Here is an 18,506-nt window from a genome sequence, read left to right as displayed (position 1 = left end):
ATCTGTGGACAGAAATCTGCCCTCTGAGCACCTGACATTTATGCTGACATCAAACAAGGCCCACAAGCCTCTCGCCCTCTCTCTCCCTCTCTGCACTGGGATTGACATTTGAGACATTTTATTGTCTCTGAAGCCGCCAGTAAGGTACGCTGGATGCTAGATTTTGACCAGCATGACGCACTGTCGTGGCCAGACACTGATGAACGGCAGGGTTTGGGGGAAATGTCATTATCACGACATTGAATGGAACTGATTGAGCTGAATGAAAACAGTTGCGTTGTAGGCCAGGGTATCTGGACGTGTTCTCTCTGTGATGGTATGCCTGGTAAACAGCGACAATGACCCTTTGTGACCTGTGCTTTAATTGGTCGCCAGTCAGCAGTAGAATGGCCCTGGTTCTTGGAAACATTGGACTCAACCCTCGGCTGGAGCCTTGAGGTCAGCTCAATCAACCGCGCATACCATTTTACACCTTGGACCAGTTATCATGCCGGACTTTGGCCACATTTGACCCAGGCGCTCATAGCAGCTGAGGGAAGACTGTGATGCCCCCACTGTGAAATACAAAGCTGTGGAGATGGATAATAAACATCTCATATTTCTCACACCAAAGGATGTGTTGATAGCAGAGGATGGTTTCGATCCATCGACCTCTGGGTTATGGGCCCAGCACGCTTCCGCTGCACCACTCTGCTTTCATTTGGAGTGAATAAGCTATCACCTCAACTACTAAGTAGTTGAGCTGATATACAGTACAACATCATATCAAAATAGAAGCGATTTATTAATTTCACTTTTTTATAATGCAACTTTAAATATGCTGCAGAGAGTATTTATGTGTTAAACGTCATCTTGCTATTCTTCAACTGTGCTATATTACTTTAAAGGTTTTTTCCAAATTCTCTGTCAACTGCAAAACAAAGAGGAAACATTGTGACTTGAAACTATTAATGACAGCGCATGGGTCTGAAAATTATTCTTAAACTCTGATGTGCCCACACACTTACAATAAATGTTCCAATTCCATTACATTTTGTACACCCACTGTTTTATTGTGGCAACATTTTGGGTTCTAATCATACTTATCTGTGAACTGTTTTGCGGCTTTTTTTGTTGTTAATGCTGTTCATTGCGACTGCACACGGATTGGCTTCATGAGAGAAGAGATCCTTAACATCAGCGAATCTACTCCTCTGGATTTATTCCCACTTTTTCTTCTTCCTTGGAATTATCGGACATTGTGGGGAAGGAAGCGCTCCAGAACGCTGGTGTTATTCAGGCGCAGGTGATTACACACGGCGATGCCGGCGATCTTCCTCTCCAATGTGCGCTCACTGTGTAACAAAATGGACAAGCTTCGGCTGATGGTGGGAAAGAACTTTTCTCTATCTTCAGCTTTGTGTTTCACGGAGTCGTGGCTGTGTGGAACTATTCCGGATTCTGAGCTGCAGTGGCAAGGCTTCCAACTTTTTCAAGATGACCGCTATTCAGAGCTGATGCACAAAACTAAAGGTGAAGGGATCTGTTTCTACGTGAGTGATGGCTGGTGCTGTGACAAAGTGATTTTGCAGACATGTTCACCTGATCTGGAATCTTTCTTCATAAACTGTAAATCATTTTGTTCCTTCATTCTAGTGGGTGTTTGGTTTACATTCCACCGCAAGCTAACTCGCAGGACGCACAGGGCTGCTCGCCGACCAGATACTGGATGTGGAGAGGAAGCACCTGGACTCCCTAGTTATCGCCCTCGGGGACTTTAACAAAGGGAATTTAAGACACAAACTCCCAAAATACAAGCAGTTTATTAACTGTCCGACCAGAGAGGAAAACACACTGGAGAGCATGTAATGGAAAATACTGAACTACGCAACCAGTATCGGGACCTGGAAGGCCGCATCAACGGGCTGTTCCGTCGTACCATGAATTGATCCACCGTACGGGAATGTACACAGAAAGAATATGAACTGACGGAAGCATATCTCAGCCGCCTGGCAGGCATGTTCAGGCCGGCCAGCCGAATGACGGCTCCCAAAGAGGTGGTTCTGGGAGCAACAATTAAAGTGTTGTTTCCTGGATGGACTAAAACCTGAAATCAGCCGAATGGCTAAAACCACCTGTATCGCGTACGAAACAGGCCGGCTGGACAGTGTGTGTGTGTGCATACCTTACACGCCAAAAAATAACTGAGGGAGAAGGACAGAGCCAATGGGAAGTGGTGAACAACCCAACGTCACCGGTTGGAACAGCTCCAAATGGGCCAGCTGCAATACCCTCAAGGGAAAGGCAGAGGACAAGACATGGATGGAAATAAGAGGGAAAAGCGAAACAGAGGACCTGTGAGGGGCCAAGTACGGAGACAGAGTGAGAGACAGCACCTGCTATGTTACAACTGCTGAAAGCCTGGGCATTTTGCACGGGACTGCAAGGAACCAAAGAAGGAGTGTGATGGAGGCGATGGCAGGTGGGGACGGAGGGACAGAGAGCACAGCAGCGAGACGAATGTTGACTGGGCAATGGGCACGACCACTCAGCAGACCATCCAGGTAGAGATACACAAACCACACTACTAGCACCACACAGACCCCACAAAATGAAAATGAAAAAGATAATGCCTTGTGCATATTTTTCCTACGATAACTGCAGCCGCCGAGCTGCCCGTAATTACACTCTTGGTAATGGAACAAAAGTGAAAGTTTTTGCGAGATTCCGGGGCAGGGTATTCTGTCATACGGCTGTCTGAACTGACTCTGTCCCGGCCCTGAACGGACAAACGATTTGTCTGTTTGTATTTTACATGTGACAGCATTTTTAGATGTCACAGCAGACCCCAAGATGGAGCTAATGGTTTGAGAAAGGGAAAGAGTCAACCCTGGCTAGAGATAAAGATCTCTATTGGGATGAGACATGGGTAATGGCAAGTGTAGGATTGGATGAGGAAGAGTTTAAGTTTTTCGATATACCGGGAAGCATGGAGGACCCTCGTGGTCACCCAGGGGCTGGGCCTACCGAGAACCTATGAAATGGGTGTTCTTCCCCCGCCGAGCCGTGCACCTGGTGCCAAGTAAACTGGATTATCGCTCTGCCACAAGGCACATGCGATGTGGGCCTAAAATCTTCATACAGGCCATGCAAACCGCTTGGTGTGGGTGTGGGTTGGGGTGCGGCTGTCGGCCTTTGCTCCCGCTTCACGGCTTCTCTGCGGTGGGTGCCAGGCCGATATACAGTATCTGGGGGCCTGCTGGCGGGGGGGCTAACACCTGAGTGCCCTGCGCTGAGCACACCTGGCTACGTGGAAGGGCACTTGGGGCTCGCGGCCCGGACCGGGCGTCTGGTCGGCTTCAGTGGCAGGCCTTGCCCTGGCGCGGGGAGAGGGGGGGCATGGGGGTCCCGGCTTCTCACGGCAGTTCGGGCGGGGTGTCGATCTCTCGGCACAGGGCCTGACTCCTGGCCTGCGATCCGTGCCTGGCACCTGCAGCCCGGGTTCTGCGCCTACGGCAGCGTCTTGTGCCTGCATTTGGGGGTGAGTTGTATGTGTGCACCCCGGGGGTGCGGGGTCTCCTCGTGCTCCCTGGGACCAGGTTATGCTCCTCAGGGCGTGCGTGGGGGTGCTCCATGGGCTTCCGGCTTCTCTGGGGTCTTTTGTGGCTGCAGGGCGGGGTGCTCGGGGCTTTCCTGCAGCCGTAGCACATCTATGCGGCTGCGGAGATCAGCGGTGGCTTCAGGGCTGTTTCCGCTCCCTTGAGGCGCCACGACATAATACCGACCTTATACACCAGAACCAATTGGGATATGTCCTGTACACTGAACGGTGGACACCTGACACACACACACACACACACACACACACACACACACACACACACACACACACACACACACCACCAACACCTGTTTTGAACGCACCCCAGCACCCTCATGGATGCATTCCTCTCCTTTCGTCCCTCATTTACTCCCATAACTATGACAGGAGGAGGTTTTCCTGGACCTGATTAACTATTAAATGTTGTCGTCCAATGTTTATGTTTTTCCGTGTAAATGTTGTTTGGTTTTATGTTTAATTGTCTCACACGTGGTGATTGTCCCCCTCTTGGAGCAAAGATTAGTTGTTTATAGACCAAAACATGGTAACATGGTAAAATAGTTCTCCAAAGAGAGCGATTGGTGGCGGCTCTGAAAAAAAAAGAAAACGGGAAGGAAATAGGCCCTGAGAGGGTGGAGGCGATTCTAAAAATACCTCAACCCCGTACTAGATAACGGTTAATGTCATTTCTAGGGTGCACCGGCTAATGCAGGAGCTGGATAACTGACTATGAAAGACTAACACAGCATTCAGGACATGGCCCACTGTCATGACTTAAGGGGCCAGGACAAAGAAGAATGCGCTGACGACATGGTGTTTGAGGCCTGAAAAGGGCCCACAGCACGGTGCTGACATTGGGTTTACCAAACCCAGACCCACCATACACTCTCTTACTGTCTACACCGACAGCCGATATGCCTTCGGGGTCGTTCACGAGTTCGGTGCCTTGTGGAAGTTATGGGGCTTTTGAAATCAGATGGTAACCCCATACTAAACAAGGAATAGGTCAAAGCCCTTCTGGAAGCCATCACTATGCCGACCCGATTGGCCATATGCAAAGGCGCGGCACACACCAGTCAAACTGATCCAATTGCCCAAGGGAATTACCGGGCTGACAGAGCGGTAAAACATACCCCACGGAAAAAAGCAACCACACAGACTGCAGGCGCCAGCCATAGAAACTAGCCCCTCATGGGAAAACCTCAAGAATTCCAACATAACTCAAGGAAACAAGAGTGAGCCACATGGAAGAAAAATGGTGGCCTGGTAAATGGGATATGGGAGGGGCAAAATGGTAAGCCCTACCTCCCAAAATGTGTGTACCCTTATTATGTGAAATTGACACTTGGGAAGGAACACGTGTCAAAGGTGGGAATGGTGAGTGAAATACAGAAGCATTGGGACATAACAGGAGGGGTATTTACAAATGAATCTCCAAATTTTTGTCAAAAATAATAAATAACCATTGCCGAGGTAAGAAAAATTGCCAAGTAGTAATTTACGTTTTCAAAATAGATAGAAGTATTCCCGACGGCCAAGGCCAATACGGCGGCAGTAGCTAAAGCACTGATTACAGAGATCATTCCTAGGTGGGGGATTCCCCGTAAAATCTTCTCATAATGGCTCACATTTTGTGAATGCGGCCCTCAAACAATTTGCCACCTACCCACACCGCGCCTACAACCCCCAGAGCGGAGGAATGGTAGAATGCCCTAACGGTACATTAAAAAACAAACTGACCAAGGCAATGGAGGACACAGGCATGGGTGACATGAATACCATTAGTACTAACTGCTATGCACAGCCGCACTAACCCCTCCACAGGATTATCATCGTATGAGATTCTGCATGGTGGCCCATGAATACGGAACACGGAACATGGTGGCCCATGAACACACCTTGTCACCCCCACTGGTCCCCAAACACTAGAAGGGATAGATGATGTTATGATGACTTACTGTCGTAACCTTCTCACAGTACTTAGACAAGCCCTCCTACAGGTCAAAGCTGTCCTACCATCCCGTGTAGAGGGACGACTCCACGAACTCCAACCAAAAAATTGGATAGTGATCAAGGACTACCAGAGGAAAAGGTGGAAAGGACCATACCAGATCCTGCTTGTCACAGCATCAGCAGTGAAGGTCGCAGAAAGGGCCACCTGGAGCCACGGCAGCACAATTACAAGTTGTTAAGCCGAGATGCTGAAACATGTTTAAACTGCTGAAACAATTGCAACTGCCTTTGTGACCAATGCATATGACTACACCCTCAGCAACTGCCTTTGTGACACCCTCACAGGAACGGTCCATCTTACGTAGTTGACATAAAAACCCTTGAGCAAGTTGGTTTGGGGGAGACGCTCTCTGCTATTCTGTGTGATCTGTGATGAGCTCCTTGCTGATTAATCTTCTATGCAATAAACTTAGACCTAGTGACAGTTGGTGAATTTTCTGTTGAACCTGAATCATCCTACCCCACGCATTGACCACCACCTACGTGGCTGGCATTTCCATGACATTTATCACACCGTTCTCTGCGCTGCACTGGGAAACTCTGACCACATCTTGGGCAAAGTGCAGCAGCAAAGCATGGGAAGACCTCCATGAGTGCCTGGGCCGCATGGACTGGGAGATGCTCAGAACCACCACCGACAGTCTGGACGAATACACAGAGGCTGTGGTGTCATACAGTAGGAGCCACGCCGAGGGGCAGCTGGAACATGTCAGAGCCCAGGCAGATCCGTGGCTGGGGCATGAGTGATTCAGGGTCACTCCCAGGTCCCTGTCAGCTCCCTGCTGGTATCTTGCCAGTAATGACATCCCCCTTGATGACGAAAACCACGCATCAGTGCCTGGGAAGCAATTGCAATGCTGTATTTGTCCACTGGGGGAAGCAGCGGTTCAAAACATAAAGCAACTCACGTAAACAGGATAATCTTGCATTTGTTTAATGAAAAATATACATGCTTTGGAATGGAACATATGTTCTGTACATCTAATAGAATCAACATATACATGTCTGATTCAAAAGAACAAATGATTTTAAAGAATGAATGAATCAGTGTTTTTTTAATTGTAGATTAAAGGACCAGGAGCCATCCATTTTATTGTGTCCAACCTGCAGGAACGATCGTTGTTCATAGAACTCAATTTTGAGCAACTTATTTGGCTCCTACTCCAGAGCAGGGACTAACCGACACAAGAGGAACCTTGAGTGATGTAAGTACTGGTGATGGGTCCAGACCTAAAACCACGGTCCCTCGGAGTCCGCCCGGTGTCGCCTCGTTCTGGGTGGGGACCAGCCCACATACACTCAGCGATAATAAAAAACTATTACTTTTTTTTTTTTTATTGTCGATGTATTTATTTCATTTTTCGACATTTATTGAATGAAATAAAAAATCCCTGTGCAATGTCCCGATGTAAGCCCGTGCCAATGAAAGTCGGAACAAACTATTAAATTATATCTTCTTTTATCTATCTTTTATATCTATCGAATATGAGTGAAGATTCAGCAACTGGATTGATTATTTCTTGCCTCAAATTTGTTCAGAAACAGATTTTAGTTGACTGGTAAGGTGAAATCAGTAAAAGTTACGGAGTAAATACAACAAGGAACTCATTCTGAAACCCCATTAGATGACATCACATCAGCGTCACTTCAGTGTTCTAGTGCCAATACAACCAGAAAAAGGCCCTCGAAGGTATCTAATTCTCAGGGACATCCCCAGTTTCTAGTTCCCCCTAAGGGAGTCCCAATAACTGTTTGGTACCCCTATTTGAGACAAATACCTGTCTCTCTCTGACTCCCTCTAGCTCTTTCTTGCTCCCTCTGTCTGTCTCTATGTCCCTCTGTCCCTCTCTGACTCCCTCTGTCTGTCTCTAGGTCCTGATGTCTGTCTCTAGCTCCCCCTGTCTGTCTGTGTCTCGTTTCACTTCCCTGCCACTGCACACCTGTCCCCAGTCAGTAATGTAATCACTGCCAGTTCCTGGTCCTGATTCACTGCTTGTTCTTGGTCCTGATTCATTGCTTGTTCTTGATATCCGGCCTGTTCCTGATTCCCTGCTTGTTCCTGGTCCTGATTCCCCACCTGTTTCCTGTTCTTGATGCCTGTCTCCTCATTTAAACCTTGCACCTACTCCCAAAACTGTTTTGTGTCAGAGTTTGGGTTCACCTGACCGTATTCGTAACATCTGACCAAACATGAACCCAGCAGACCTGGTTTTCATAGCGTTCAGCTTTCCTCACCTTGGGCCAACCTTGAGATTCGCCTGCTAGCTGTAGGCCTGCTGGTCGCCAGCATGCTTCCCGGCTTGGAAGTCCCTTTCAGGCACCCCGGACTGCTCGACCCCCCACCTGCACTCCCGTCCATTAGATACTGGGTTGCGAGCCTAGAGCCAATCCTTTGCCAAGCCGCCAGTCCTGAGCTGGTAAGCCCGGTACTCGGAGGATCCTCAGCAGTCATTTCAGACCGCCCCACCGAGGCCCTTCCCTGCCCACCCTTCCTGAGCCATCGGCCACCTCTCCTGATGTCCAGCCCGTTCCATTCCCCGAGCAGTCGGCCGCCTCTCCCGGGGTCCAACCCATTCCAGTCCCCGAGCCGCCAGCTGCCTCTCCCGAGGTCAAGCCCGTTCCAGTCTCAGAGCCTTCGGCCACCTCTACCGGGGTCCAGCCCATTCCAGTCCACAAGACTCTCCCGAGGCTCAGTCCAATCCAGTTCCCGAGCCGTCGGCTGCCTCTCCTGAGATCCAGTCCGCTCCAGTCACTGAGCCATTGCGCGCCTCTCCCGAGATCCACTTGGCTCCCGAGCCGTTGGTCGCCTCTCCGGAATCCATTACCAAGTCTGCTCCAGTTCCCAGGCCCTCGGCTGCTTCTCCCGAGGTCCAGCCCATTCCAGTTCCTGAGCCGTCGGCCGCCTCTCCCGAGGATCAGTCCACTCTAGTCACTGAGCCGTTGGCTGCCTCTCCTGAGGCCCAACCCATCCCATTCCCTGACCCGTCAGCCGCCTCTTGCAAGTCCAGCTCGTTCCAGTCCCCTAGCCGTCGGCCGGCGCTCCCGAGGCTCAGTCCATTCCAGTTCACGAGCCTTGGGCTATCTTTCCTGAGGTCCAGTCCGTTCTGGTCCCTGAGCCATCGACCGCATCTCCGGAGGTCAAGCCTGTTCTAGTCCCCAAGCCGTCGGTTGCCTCTTCTGAGGCTCAGTCCACTCCAGTCCCCCAGCGGTTGGCCGCCTCTCCCAAGGTCCAGTCCGTTCCAGTTCCTGAGCCGTCGGCTGCGTCTCCAGAGGTCTAGCCTGTTCCAGTCCATGAGCCATCGGCCGCCTCTCCCGAGGCTCAGTCTGTTCCAGTTCCCAAGCCGTTGGTAATCGTGCCTGAGGCTCAGTCTGCTCCAGTCCCTGGGTCATCGGCCGCCTCTTCCGAGGTCCAGTCCGTTCCAGTTCCCAAGCCCTCAGCCGCCTCTCCTGAGGTCCAGCCCGTTCCAATTCCCGAGCCACCGGCCACCTCTCCCGCGGACCAGTCCGCTCCAGTCACTGAGTCGTCGGCTTCCTCTTGCAAGTCCAGCCCGTTCCAGTCCCCAAGCCGTCAGTCGGCGCTCCTGAGGCTTAGTCCATTCCAGTTCCCGAGCCTTCGGCTGTCTCTCCTGAGGTCCAGTCCATCCTGGGCCCTGAGCCATCGACCGCATCGCCCAGGGTCCAGCCTGTTCCAGTCCCAAGGTCCAGTCCATTCCAGTTCCCGAGCTGTTGGCTGCGTCTCCCGGGGTCAAGCCTGTTCCAGTTCCCAAGACGTTGGCTGCCTCTCTGAAGGCCCAGTCCACCCCAGTTCCGGAGCAGTCGGCCGCCTCTCCCAAGGCTCAGTCCGCTTCAATCCCCGAGCCGTCGGTCGCCTCGCCTGAGGCCAAGTCCGCTCCAGTCACTGAGCCATCGGCTGCCTCTCCTGAGACCCAGCCCGTCCCAGTCCCTGAGCCGTCGGCCGCCTCTTGCAAGTCCAGCCCGTTCCAGTCCCCAGTGGTCGGCCGCCTCTCCCATGGTCCAGTCCATTCCATTCCAGTTCCCGAGGTGTCGGCTGCGTCTCCCGAGGTCCTGCCTGTTCCAGTTCCCAAGACGCTGGCTGCCTCTCTGAAGGCCCAGTCCGCCCCAGTTCGGGAGCAGTCGGCCGCCTCTCCCAAGGCTCAGTCTGCTTCAATTCCCGAGCCGTCGGCTGCCTCGCCCGAGGCTAAGTCCGGTCCAGTCCCTGGTTTGCCGCCCGCCTCTCACGAGGTCAAGTTCGTTCCAGTTCCCAAGCGTCGGCCGCCTCTCCCGAGGTCCAGTCAGTTCCAGTTCCCTAGCCATCGGCCGCCTCTTCCTGTCTGTTCCAGTTCCCAAGGCGTCAGCGCCTCTCCCGAGGTCCAGCCCATTCCTGTTCCTGAGCGGTTATCCACTTCTTCCGGGGCTCGGTCCACTCCTTGTCCCGAGCCTGCGGTCCTCCCAGTCAATGGCCGGCCTCTCTGCTGCCCGCCTGAGTGGCCCCGCCTACAGAGTCGTCCTCCAGAACAGCCCCGTTCATCTGCCCCAAGGTCGGGTCGACCTCCTGAGTGGTCTGGCTCCAGGGCCCAGCCCTCTAGTTGCCCTCCAGATGGCCTCCACCTACCTGCCCTGGTGGATTGCGCAGGGTTCCAGCTCCCCGGCCATCTGCCTGATGGGTGCTTACTCCCTTTTGCCTGCCTGCTCCTGGTCCTGATTACTTGCCTGCTCCTGGATCCTGATTCACTGCTTGTTCCTGGTCCTGATTCACTGCTTGTTCCTGTTCCTAATATCCAGCCTGTTCCTGATTCCCGGCCTGTTCCTGATTCTTGGCCTGGTCCTGATTCCCTGCTTGTTCCTGGTCACGATTCCTGGCCTGTTTCCTGTTCCTGATTCCCTGTCTGTCCCTGGACCCTGAAACTTTGCCTGTCTCCTCATTAAAACCTTGCATCTACCCCCAAAACCGTTTTGTGTCGTGCGTTTGGGTTCACCTGGCCGTATTTGTAACACAAATGCAGACTATTTGACAAAAATCTCCACATTCCAATGGAGCAATTAACCCCCTTTTCACTGAGAGGTGTAAATTCCCACCTGACCGATGGCCCCCTCTCTCTGTAGAGGGGGAATCAAATATTCAGTTTACCATCATACAGGACTTCTCAATAATTATTAACAATTCTTAATTAATAGTTGGCGATTTATTTAATAGTTGGCAACTATTCCGTGAAGTAAACCATGGAGTTTAAACTTTGTCAACAGTAAAACAATCTTGAGTGTTCAGAAGGATCCATACACAGTTTAGTCTCTTTAACATTGTTACAAATTATTATTATATCCCTGGTGTTAATTTTATTCTATTGACTTTTATTTATTGATATTTTATATTTTTTTCTGCCAATGTTGGTTTTTGAATTTGGAAAATCAATCTACTAAATGGGAACGTTTCCCCGAGACAGGCTCAAAAGCAGAAATTTGTGTGATATTTTACAATGATTTTAAGTAAAGTAAATTTAGATAGTTCAAGACCCTCATTTTGAAATCAAAAGGCCAAAGACAAAAACACATTAATCCACACACTTGGCCCTTTAAAAAGAAGGAAAACTGATGTTTACATCATCTACCACTAGTCTCTTTAATGTATCAAGTATTGCATTGCATACCTGTCAATCTACACACTATATCACTGTCTATCTTGCCATTCAGTATGACACTGTATTGTTGTGGCCCACAACTATTTAAGATGTTCACTATCAAGTTGACTCACTGTCATTATTCTCTGTATTGTATATTGTCTTTTAGGTAAATACTTTAATATTATTTATACTACACTACTCCTTTGAATTTTAGATGTTTTTTAAATATTGTTTTAAATACGGTTTGAATACTATTTCAATTACGTTTTTAAATACTGTTTTATTTTAATCTACTATGCCCTTATTTTACTTATGTAAAGTTGTGTTGGCTTTGAGACTTACTGATCTCATTACTGGTAATGATGCTTGCATTCTTATCAAGTATGTGACAATAAACTTGAAACTATAATTATATAGACCTAGTTTGAGTGCTCTCATGACAAAGCTATCTAACTTTGTAATTTAAAAAATGTAAATAAATAAAAAATCTAATTGAAATTTGAAATTAAAAGCTGTGCAACATGTAGATCTGTAAAAAGCATAAAGACCTCACACATTCATATGACAACAACAAATTAAACTTTGAAAGATGACCTCTGGTCAGGGTTCAAAGGACAATATTTCTGGTCCACTGAAAACTCTCTCTGAAATGTGATTGTGTTTTTGTGAAGTTAGCGCCATCTCATGGTGACACACTGCAATTGAATGAATGGGCGTGTTTACATTTGAAATGAAACATGCCCTGTCAGAACACTTGAGAGGGAAAATAAATCCCAGCCGGGATCTGGCTGGTATTTGACTGGGAACTGGCTGGAAACTGACTGGAAAATGGTTGCCATTCGGCTGTTAGCCGAAAGACCATCAGCTGGGACAGCCCTTTTTAAGTGGCTCCTACTGTATATCGGCTTCTGTGAGGACAGCTGTATTCTGACGCGCACCAGGGGGAGTAATAACAATGGCAAGCCCTGGTTCACAGCCAAAATCAGAAGGCTTAGTCTGAAAAGGGCGGAGAAATTTACGACAGGGATGGGTTTAAAGTGCCACAATACCCATTTGCCAAGGTGGTGAGGGAAACCAAAAATCTGTATTCTGAGAAGTTGGAACAAGAGTTCTTAGCCAACGACTCTGCTTCAGTGTGGAAAGTGCTGAAGTAGATCAACAGATAAACCCAAACCTTCCCAAGCCCTGGATGACTTTGTCTTGCAGATTAACTACTGTATATGAGTTTTACTATCGAAAGACAAAGGGACAGTCCGGATCCCATCTCCCAACGCCCCAGCCATCAGCCCCAGCACTTCAGGACCTTCACCCATCCCCCGCTCACCAAGGGCTTCATCAGAGTCTCCTTAATCATGAAGCCAGAGCAACCCCCCCATCACACTTTCTCTCTCTATTTAGGAGAGAGACGGTAACAGGCTCTTCAAAGGGCAGAACACCCACAAGGAAGCTGGACCAGATGATGTCTCCCCCTCCCCACCTCACTGGAGGCCTGCAGGGTGCCAGCCAGCATCAAAGTCTGCACTATCATCCCTGTCCCAAAAAAGGCAATAATCACAGGTCTTAATGACTACAGATCAGTCGCTCTGACCTCTGTGGTGATGAAGACTTTTGACTGTCTCTATCATACACACACTACTGATCTGTTGTGTCTATTCATTTTTTTTTTTTGCATTCTTTGGAAACAGTATTCGGCTCAGGTGCTTTGACTTACTGCACTCTAAGGCAAAGAGCCTCCAAATAACAGCAATGACTGGTCTAAATGCAAGGTCCGGTCTTGAGGTTGCTTTTCAGCATGCATATCCCCTTAAAAAATACTGCCAATTATCAAAGTTCTATCTCTGACAGAGAATTATAAGATTGATGAAGAAAAGTGTGTCCAAAATATTTGCATATTATTAGGGGTTGAATTGGTAACTAAACAAATAAACAAATAACAACGATATTCATGGGATCGCTGATGTTGCCATATAGGTACCGAACTCACTCATAACTTTGAAGATTCCACTGAAATTCCCATTGTCATAGTGACCAAATATTTTGCTTTACTGCAGTCTAGTGAGTCGTAGTTTACAAAGCCTAAATTCCACCAAAGCCTAAATTATTTTTGTAGTTAGCTATAGATAGATAGATAGATAGATAGATAGATAGATAGATAGATAGATAGATAGATAGATAGATAGATAGATAGATAGATAGATAGATAGATAGATAGATAGATAGATAGATAGGTTTGCTAAGATTAAAATGACTGTCACACACCTCCAACATTCCAAATTAACAGCTAAATATTGTCACTGCTCAATCTCTGCTCAGCTCATATGTGTGTGTGTTATTCTCATTAGAGAAGAAAATCTAATTTAAATTAACTCTAGCAGACACTGGAGGTAACGCAATATTTTTTGTTTTTGATAATAACAGGGTATTTTCTTTCTCTTTTAAATCCAGGATGTAGACAACAGCCACTCCGAGCATTCACAGGATTTATTTTTTTGCTCTGCTTGAGTGATCCAATGGGCCCGGGACTGAGGCTGTTGGGAGAGCTTGGTGCCTCTGAAGAGTTGCTATAGGCAGTGTGTGCTTCACTTGCAGATGACACTTGTGTACATGTGACTTCCTCACTTGGCCAGGTATAATAAGAGAGCGAAAGGGGAAAAAAAATGTTTAGTAGCAAAATAAAGAGATGAAATTTAAAGAAATGTGGGTGTTTGTAATTGGCATCTGGAAGTAAACACAGATGTTTCTCTCTCTCTCTCTCTCTCTCACACACAAAACCGGCAAAGAATACTACTAGATACTACCCTTGCATAAGTTCTCGCTTATTCACCAGAAAAAGCAATTGCGCCAGGCTCCCAGGTAAAAACAAATCATTTGGTTCCACATGAAGAGCCATGAAATGAAGAAATGCAACTAAATGAGAGCTTGTTAAATCGCAGCCTCAGTCCAGCTACATATCTAAACTTATTAACAAAGGTCAATGCAAAATCAATTAGTGCAAAGCAAATAAACTTGACGTGATTTCACCTTCGCCTGCCTCGATAATAATAATAAGTGTTTGGCCCTCAAAACCAGGTTGAGTTCCATCTGCATCCTTTTCATGCCTTGTTTTGTTTAAGGACAACACAAGGACATCCCTCCCGCCGGCTGGATCATTTCTCGTCCGGAAAAATAAAAAACAATAAAAATACAAACTTCATAAAAAAATTGATGATGAAACACCCCTACAGTGTAAGAAAAGGTAATAGACAGAAAAGGGAGAGGAGGGAATAAATGACGTTAATATTTGAGGGACGCCATCTACAATATCTACTAAACAGAGGCAGTGCGATTTACTGTGTGTGTGTGTTACACAAAGCAAACCATAGTGAAAAGGAAAAATCTTATTTAGATCCAATTTTCTGATGGGAGAAGGCAAAACAGTATATCTGTCAGGGGCCGCTTATCAGGTCTTTAGTCAGAAAAACGAGCCTTGTGCGGCGGAGGGAGAAGACCGCAGTTCGGGAGTCTTAAAAAATGTAACGTGAATTAAATCCCCGTATTGTAGGGATTGACGGAATTCTGTCCCGACACAAGGACAGCGTGGAACCTGTCGGAGCTCACGGTGTTAACCTACACTATCTTCATATATATATATATATATATCCTTATCGTAAAGCCATACAGGTTGTGACGTGAAACACACACTACTTGAAATGAATGAAACACATGCAGCGTGCAGCATGAGGCACTATAGTAGAAACTTCTTTCTCGTAATCTCACACACACTGCCCAACATTTTCCTCCATTTTCAGCCATGTACAAAAAACAGAAGGTCAAAAATACCTAGTTCCTAGTTAATGCACCTGACTAGATTTTGACAATGACACCCAACAGTTACGGTTATGTGAGTTATTGGGTGTTTAATTTTATGGGTTTCTTTTAGCTTTGGGAATCTGTGAGTAAAGAACATGTGATATCCGTGTGTTTGTTTCTGGGGGCAGTTTAAATCAACAAATTGGATTGATTTAGGAACAGATTTCATGTATATTTTCATGTTTCAGCCAACCAAAAAATGTAAGTCACACAACAGCCATCACCCTGCTGGGATTTAGATAAATGAGATCCCTTCGTATAAATGTTTGGGTTGTGCTACAAACCTGTATTACGAATGAAGAACGAGAGTTCTAAAGCCGTCTCCAGACTGCTCCACTGAAAAAAGCTGAAAGCCCCTTTAAACCAACCAAGTCTCAACATGGCCCTGACAGGCTGTGATTGGGCCACACGGACACCCATCATATGGCCCGCCCCACCAGTATATATACTAGGTAACCGCCAGTCATACTTTCTCTGACATATTATCCAGCTCTTGAGTGAGCTGGTCAGTGAGGCCACCGGTAAAAACTCTCATTCTTCATTCGTAAAAACAGTGTTTCAAATCCAAATGTTTTACTTCATTTTAAACTTGAGTTCTGACTATGCTCTATTCTATACCCACCACCACTGACCGCTAGGTCAGAACTGATGTGTCCTATGCAAACCCCCAAAGGCAAAGGCAAAGCCCCTCCTGACGATTGATATAAGCAATCATTGCAGTGTTGTAGGAACGTTTTCAGGACATGGTGTCCCCTCACCCACAAGTGTGAAGTGTAAGTGTGTAGTGTAAGTCTATACCCTGGCAAAGAAGAGTTAAAGCGGTGGCACAGTGGCGTAGTGCATCGCCCAGAGATTCAGGCTTGCCTGCCTCAAGACACTAGCTCCCCCTGCTGGCAAAGGAGAAAATATAAATTATATTGGCCCAACACCTACCCAGCATTCTAGCAGGAGCCAGCCAGTGGACAACCTTGTTTGAAGATGGGACAGTGGGTTACTACTGGCCATTGGAGATATGAAAGCGCTAATGTGAAAAACTCTTGGAAAGCTGGAAATGGAATAAATTCTACAGGCTTCCAGTTTGGGTAGCTATGTGGGCTCCCAGGCAAATGACAGTGACATGTTCAACCGTCGCTGTAATTACTTATGGACGAGACAAAGAGCCAAGTGCCCAAACCATATCATTCCCGATGGTATTACCACCACTCCAATAAAAGAGACGGAAAGTCAACAAGCCTATGTTCATATAACCTATGTTCATATAATCTGGACTCCCCCAAAACATGTGTTAGGGCTCTCTTGATTTTTCAGCGGCGTTCAATACAATTCAGCCAGACATACTGATAGAAAAAATGATTCAGCTTCAGATCAACCCCCATCTTATACTTTGGTACTTCTCCTTTCTTACAAATAGGATCCAGCTGGTCAAGGTAAACAATACACTGTCATCTCCCAGGATAACAAACGTAGGGGTGCCTCAGGGATGCATTAGCTCAGCTGTGTTGTTCACATTCTACACGTCAGACTGCACCTCTTCGGTACCAAACCAGTCTCTGTTAAAATACTCAGATGACTCCACCTTATTGACTATGTTGAAAAGTACTGATGACCCCACTCTGTATCAGAGAAATGTTGATTGGTTTGTGGAATGGTGTGACAATAACGCACTTATTATTAACTCAGTAAAGACAGAGGAAATCATTTTTGGTAAGCCCTCAACCTGCCCACTCCCCAAAGTGATGATCCACAATGTTGAAATTAATCAAGTCTCTACATATAAAAATTTTACCCATAGCCCATAGCAAAAGTTTGGTTAGGCTGGCCATAAAGATTTCCTCTGACTCCACACATGTTTTGCACAATGAATATCAGCCCCTGCCTTCAAATAGGCGCTTCAGGGTCCATTCCTTCAATCGAAATAGGCTTAAAAACTCCTTTGTACAACAGTCAATTCTTCTACTAAACAAACAAAAATGATTCCAGAGCCTTTTATGGTTCATGGGTATTAGTCTTCTTATGTCTTTGTAAATTGTCTTACCTGTCATTTGTGCTGTTTTTTGTGTATCTGTGTGCTGTGCCATGTCATGTGTCTGTACTTGTGTTTATCCTGTCAACACCTGTGCTTGTCTAATCTGTCATCTGTGTTGCTTGTCTTTGGAAGAATGGAAGAATGGAAGAATGAATAGAAAAACGCAACTAACAGCGCATGAAACGTTAGGGGTCGACCCATGCCAGCACCAGTGTACAAAGGATCCACCAAAGGGCCATTCTTAGAAATTCTGGAAAAAGATATGAAAGCTTTTTGAAAAAAAATACACATGTACCTTTGTGTGTACACAAAATCATTGATGATCATGCTGTCACCATACAGAAAAAACAAGAGATCAACAAAGATCCGGATCCATCCATTAAACTAGGAGATCAGGTGTTTGTTAGGTTATATAGAAGGAAATGGAGCAATCCAAGAAGAGAAGTTCCCTATAGGGTGGTGAGAGCCACCACCACAGAAGTCCAAGTGCAGGGATTGCGGTATCGTGGTATCACTTAAACCACTGTGTAAAGGCCCCAGAAGAAGCAGATAATGAGGAAGACCCGGTTCCTGAAGAACCCGAACTCCAGAGGAAAAGACAGGAAACAGGAACCAGAAAAAAGGACCAAGTGGAAAAAGAACTGGCTGAAATTATACAGGATGACGGGAACAGGGCCACGAGTATCACTGCTGATCCTATTGATGGGACACCTACTCCAAATGACACCAATGGTCAAAGCTTCTCCCCAGATGCCGCAGAATTCCCAATAATTGACTTCAACAACCTGGACCTGGGTTCCTGAAGCAACTCCCACTGAGACCTCTGGCTTATCATGGGACTTCATCTCCATCATAAAACATGCGATAGTCGAGGTCAAGAATGCTTCTGCCAACTTTGTAAACCAACTCAGGGGGACAAAAAAGGGGACAGAGTCAAGATCAACTTCCACCATCCCAACCCCAGTTGAAAAAATATATATACAAGCTCAGACCAACGACTGGTATAAATGGGTTCATTACACCGGCATACAAAACAACTTAAGTAACTCTTACCAATGCTCAAAAGTGTGACCAGAACAATTGTATGTCACAAACACTAAATTCAGCTGGACCCAATGTGACCAACGGATCAAACAATGGTCGACTATGTGTGATCCGCGATGTGGCCAAAATGGCACCTACCAAACACTAAACTGTGCGGCTGCATGTGCCCTCTACCATAAAAATACAAGATACTTCAATGCTAGACAAGGCCGTCCGGCATGTGCGGCCGTGTGCCTGACCTATTTAGGATCCCCTGAACATCTGGGCATCTTTAAATGGCTGGCCCATCCAGACAAAATGGTAGGAAAAGAATGTAAGGTAATAGATATCAGGCTGTCCCCAGATTGGACAACCTATAATCCCACTACGGTTCTAA

At 47.0% G+C, this 18,506-nt stretch overlaps 1 protein-coding gene across 4 annotated transcripts in view; it reads right to left on the bottom strand.

The window, feature by feature from the left end:
- The window catches only part of fhit (fragile histidine triad diadenosine triphosphatase), a 456,691-nt gene that overhangs the window by 316,439 nt on the left and 121,746 nt on the right, over positions 1-18,506 (bottom strand). The window contains exon 3 of one of the 4 annotated variants that reach the window (XM_080000300.1): positions 15,859-15,950. The exons of the other annotated variants lie outside the window; for them this stretch is intronic. The gene's annotated coding sequence lies outside the window, so the exon portion shown is untranslated. The remainder of the gene's footprint in view (positions 1-15,858; positions 15,951-18,506) is intronic. 4 annotated transcript variants of the gene reach the window in all.

Source organism: Zeus faber (genome assembly GCF_960531495.2).
Source record: "Zeus faber genome assembly, chromosome: 5".
NCBI lineage: Eukaryota > Metazoa > Chordata > Actinopteri > Zeiformes > Zeidae > Zeus > Zeus faber.
This window is presented reverse-complemented; position numbering and strand designations above follow the sequence as displayed.